Consider the following 5,343-nt stretch of genomic DNA (forward strand, 5'->3'; position numbering starts at 1 on the left):
GGTTTGCGTTAGCGAGTGGGAGACGGAGCCCCCGGCTCTGACCCCGCCGGAAACCCATCGTTCTGCGTTCGTTAATTAATGAGGCTGAGGATGGAGAAAACGGACCCGTTTCCAGGTCTCGCCAAAGCAAAGCACAACCAGAAATATCCACCGCGCGTAGCAATGATGCACAAAGGCGGGCGACAGCCTCCATGGCGCACACGTGCTTTACGTGCAATATATATTTATATATATTGTTATATATGCATGCATATTTATTTATACGTGCATATTTATGTACACGCGACATTTATATATGCATGCATATTTATAGCCATCCAGCTATATGCACAGATAATTTAATCCCATGCAAATTCTAACTTTGCACACAAGCACAGTGTATTTCTGTACCGGTTCGTGTTACTAACACACGGACATTCAAACAACATAAATCTGTGTCTGAATTGCAGAGAGATACAGATAAACGTGCAGAAATCGCACTTCCATAATTGTAGAAACACCTAAATTTTTACCAATATATTGCAATCGTATTGTCTATATGTACAACCCTGTGTAGGTGGGTGTAGGAAGGAGGACCCGCGTGTGCTGCAGTAACTCGCAGTGCTGGCGATGGGGAGGGGGCGGCTTCTGGAAGACAATTTATTGACATTTTTTTTGCAATATTTAAATGTTTTATTCGTTATTTTTTGGCGATTGGTACCTCTAAGTGTCCGTTTCCACCCCGGCTCTGTTCTGCAGCGCCGGGTGCCGGAGCGTGCCGTAAATTAACCACGGCAATAACGAGCGAGGCGACAGCAACCCGTGAAAACAAACGGCGCGGGAAAGCCGAGCCCCGGCGCTTTTGTTTCCCTTTGCGCTTCACGGGGATAAATTCGATGGGAAAGAAGAAAGAACCACCATTATTTTGGCTTGATTCAAACGAACGTATAAACCAGCAGCTTTTCGCAGTGAAAAGCAAAGTGTTTATAAAGTGGGAGACGCGGTGGCCTTTGAGCTGCAGGAATAAATCAGTTTAATTCCCTCGGGCTGCTTTAAATGAGGATCCGACCCCGTCCTTGCAGTCAGGGCCACGGGCTGCATTTCCACCCCTGCTTAATTTGGTCTCTATAAACCCGGTTTTAGTTGGGAGGCGGAGGTCGGATCCCTCTCCCGATGCCGTTACCCCTGCGTGGCTTTTTTGCTTTAATAAGGAGATATTTTGTCCATCGTTCGTGTGTGGGATTTTCAGGCTGTTTCGGTGAAAGGCTTCAGGATGCCAAGCTCAGGCTTATTTCTCCTTCCAGCTGCTCTAAATATATATATATATATATATATATAATTAAAACAAAACCAGGGGGCTGGAAGCGGCAACGCGGCGGGTGGAATTTGGGGGAGATGCTGGGCTGGACGCGCGTTTATGGCGTTAATCCCAATAAAAAGCCGCCGAACTGGGAGCCAAACGGGACTTTTTGATTCCTAAAAGAATCTGATAGCGATTGCAAACACATCTAGGGATTAAAGGGAATTCATTCCAGATTTGCTTTGCCGGGAAGGGGTCGGAGTGGAGTCGATTGGAGGTTTTCGTTTTACGGTAACGCCGTTACGTGGTGTAAACCTGAAATAAGGGCAGTAAATAAATGGAGTGACTTTGGATTTAATGCGTGTGTAACCGGGAGCAGGATCAGGCTCCTGGATGAACGCAGCGGCTGGTTAAATGGGTGTAAATCAGAACGAATCGGTGCTGGGTGTTATTGCAGGTTTGTGTTCCCCGTGGGACGTACAACAGCCCGGTTGGGGGGGGATTAATTCCCCGGGGGGGTTTATTTCCCGTTGTTGCAGGGCTGAGCCTTTCGCTTGAATTATTTTAGATGTGCACGGGGTGGGAGAGTTTGGTCTTTATCTGGCTGAAAAACGGTGGAAATGGGGCAAAAAACAAGGCAAAAAGGAGGGGATGTGCACTTTTTTGGGGTGCTAGGGGGGGTGGTTAACAGTGAGAAAGGGCTGAATGGCCTCTCTGATCCTGGGAATAAATCCAAATTCTTCCAGAAATTAGGATTTTAAGAGTAAATGTGTTTGGCTCCAGCTTCCCTGGTTTATTTGGATCCCAATTCCCGCAGTGGGGACCCCGTTCCCCGTCCAGCTCCCACCGAGAAAAACCCCCAAAACCCCAAATTGTTGGGATTTTCGAGCCCGACGCAGAACTGGCTGAAGCTCCCCCGCCCCGCGGGATTGATGGATTTATTCATCTCATCCCCTAATGAGCCATTTCCAGATCCCAGTAAATTATACGCACCGGGACGGGTGAAATCTTGCTCCATCAATCAGATCTGAGGCTGACAAGTGTTGCCGGCGTCATTATCCCGGCGAGTTTCGGAGATCGCAGGTACCGCCGCCCTCCTTCGCAAAGTCCCAATAAATCTGGGAGTAATCATTCCCGACAGAGAGCCAGAAAAAGCACCGGAAAACATTTTCTTCCCTTAAAATGTAAGCGGAAAATTTATTGCAGGGAAAGGAGACGTTTTCTCCGGAGAGCCCGTAACAAAGGGCGACGCGAGGAGCTCGCCGGGCGGACGCTTTGGGATTACGGGGATCAATTCATAGCAACCCCTAAAAATTAGGGAAGAATTTTAGGGTGAAACAGGAGGAAAAAGAAAATAACCCCAAGTATCTCCAACTGTGTCCTGAACGGATCGTGGAGCCAACGTGCCGGCGTCCGTCGCCTTCTGGTTTGTGTTTAGCCTTTGGAGAAGAAAGAGGAGAAGAAATCGCTCCTTGCAAAGCTCCTCTTTCCTTAAGGGGAAGATTTATTTGATTAACTGGCCGACACCTGAAAGTAATTGGCTTTTTTTTGGGGGCTGGGGGAAGGAGCCGTCCCCAGCAGCTCCGCGGGGAGGAGAGCTGGGATTTCTCATTGCTGTTGCTCCTGCGTTGCATCCGTCCATCTGTCTGTCTCTGACCCCCTTGGGCAGACGGACACCGTGCGGGAGTGTTGTACGCTCTGGCTCATTGGTGTGTAAGGTGCTGCTTGTGTCCTCACCCTCATGGTCCCACCAAGGAGACAGCACAAGAGGGGCAAAGCGCTCTTCTTTGAGCTGGGGAAACTGAGGCACGGGGCACTGATATAGGTATTAAGGGTTGCAAGTACCCCACCGGCTCTTCCTGGGGGGTTTTGCTGCTGGGTTGGTGTTGCTCAGCTAACTTTACAACTGGAGGGAGCCAGGGAAGGTGAGGTTGACCCCAAGGAACCACCTTCTGACACCTCAGGGGGGTTTTTTCCCTCCTCACCATGTGTTTTCCACTTCTCCAAGGGCTTTGTGGGGAGTTTTGCTTTCCCCACAGGCACATCAACGGGAGCTCTTGTATTTCCATCACGGGGATTGTATGTGTCAAGACTTCAAGAGAGCGGGCTGGTGGCCACGGCTGTACCTGTCAGGATGAATGAAAGGTGACAACGCCGACAGCGCCGGGGGGTCGGGCGAGAACCAGATGGGCTCTCAAGGTTTCTGGCTTCCCAGCGATTGGATTCACCTGCCCCAGCTCCCAGCCCGGCTGCGGCGGCTGATCCGAGGTTTGGGAGGATCAGATTGCGTGGGGAATGCGAGAGAATGGGGAAAATCAGCGTCCAATGGCTTGGGGTGTTGGTTGGATGGTCACCGTGGTCCAGGATGGATGGGTGGATGGATGGGTGGATGGGTGGATGGAGGAACCAAAGGGCAATGGAGCTGGGGAAAGGGCTAGAGCACAAGTGTGATGGGAGCGGCTGAGAAACCTGGGGGTTCAGTCTGGAGAACAGGAGGTAGAGGGGAGACCTTCTCGCTCTCCAGCAGGTGGGACCATGGAGCGGTGGGAAGGGTCACCTTCCCCTCTGTGGCCTGGGGATAGGGTGGAATTCCTGTCTCCTGGGTTTCTTCCCACCTTCTGCCATCGGCACCTCATCTCCGGCTCCCCGGTGCTCTGTCCCCGCTGTGACCTCCCCAACCCAACCCAGATGCTGAAAGGTTTCCTTCTTGCTCGGTCAACGCTGATAAGGAGAACCAGAAACAGCTTTGACCTTTCAACTGCAAATCTCACAGCGAGCTGTTCTGTATCTCAAAGGCTCCGTGATGGGAAACAAAAACTGTGCCGTTGAACTTTAGAGCAATTACGTCCCCCAGAAAACCTCTTAGACACCCAGGAAAAAGCTCAGCTGAAGAGCACCAGGTGGTTTTTAACCCTGCGGAGGAACCGGGCTGGCATGTGCAACTTGTGTAAGAGGCTCTTAGGTGATGCATTGGGGCTGTGGGTCCTGGGGGGCAGGGAAGGTGCGATGGAAAACCAGATATCTCCCAAATTCCGCTCCGCTGTAGATGGAGCGCCCTGCGTGAAGGACTGCAAAACCAGAGCTGATGCAAGCCCAGAAATTACCCTGATTTAGTGGAGCTGGTTTCTAGATTGGTTTGCAGCCACGTGCCAAGCGCCGCAGCGATTGAACTAACCTGATTTTCTGCAGGGATTCCTCGTTTGGGAGCGCTGGCAGCGGCTGCTCTGCTGCCAGCTTAATTCCTTGGTCCCACAGGGTGGTGTCTGGGTTAAAAAGTCGGGTTTTACCCCAGAGAGGTGGTAGCCTGGGATGGGGGTGGCAGCTCCGGGGTTTGTCTTGCTTCCCCTGTTTATAGCTTGTAGAACATGGGGACCTTGCACATGGCCCTGTCCCCGCAGCAAGGGGACAGCTGGGGGCTGCACAGGGGCTGGGGGTTTATTTGCAGCACCAGGACCGAGCAGGGAATTTGGGCAGAAACGTGGGCGGTGCACGTGGATCCAGAACCGAGCCCTTTGCAGAAGAAATTCCAGCTAAGCAGCCAAGATCTTCATTTTTTCCACCCAAATAACGTCTCGGCCAGCAAAGCGGGCTGTAGCCACGGCAACGGCGGTGCCTCGCAGCTCCGCTTCCCCGGGAGCCCGGCTGGGATCCCTTCGGAGCCGCGCAGCGGGAGGGCGACTCCGGGCACCGCTCCAGGCTCTGCCCGCAGCGGCCGAACCAGCTTCGGGGGGTCACCCGAGGGTCCCCCAGCCTCACGGAGATGCTCCACTGCCATCTAGTGACAAGGGGACCCCGGAGAGGGACAGCTGGTGCCTGTTCTTTGGCTGTCGGTACATTGGACGTGCCACCTGGAGCATCTCTCCATCATCTCCTTCCCTCATCAAGGCAGCGAAATTATTGAATGCCTTTAACATAATTAACACGTTGCAACACTAAACTGCCAGCAGCTGCCCGGTCCTTGCAATTTATCCTTCTACGCAGCCATTAATGTCTCCCTCGGGCAATTATAAAGCAGAAAAACACTGCAAACCCCAGCCGTGCGCTGGAGGAAAAGGAAGAAACGG

The sequence above is a fragment of the Nesoenas mayeri genome, assembly GCF_963082525.1.
Source record: "Nesoenas mayeri genome assembly, chromosome: 23".
Taxonomy (NCBI): domain Eukaryota; kingdom Metazoa; phylum Chordata; class Aves; order Columbiformes; family Columbidae; genus Nesoenas; species Nesoenas mayeri.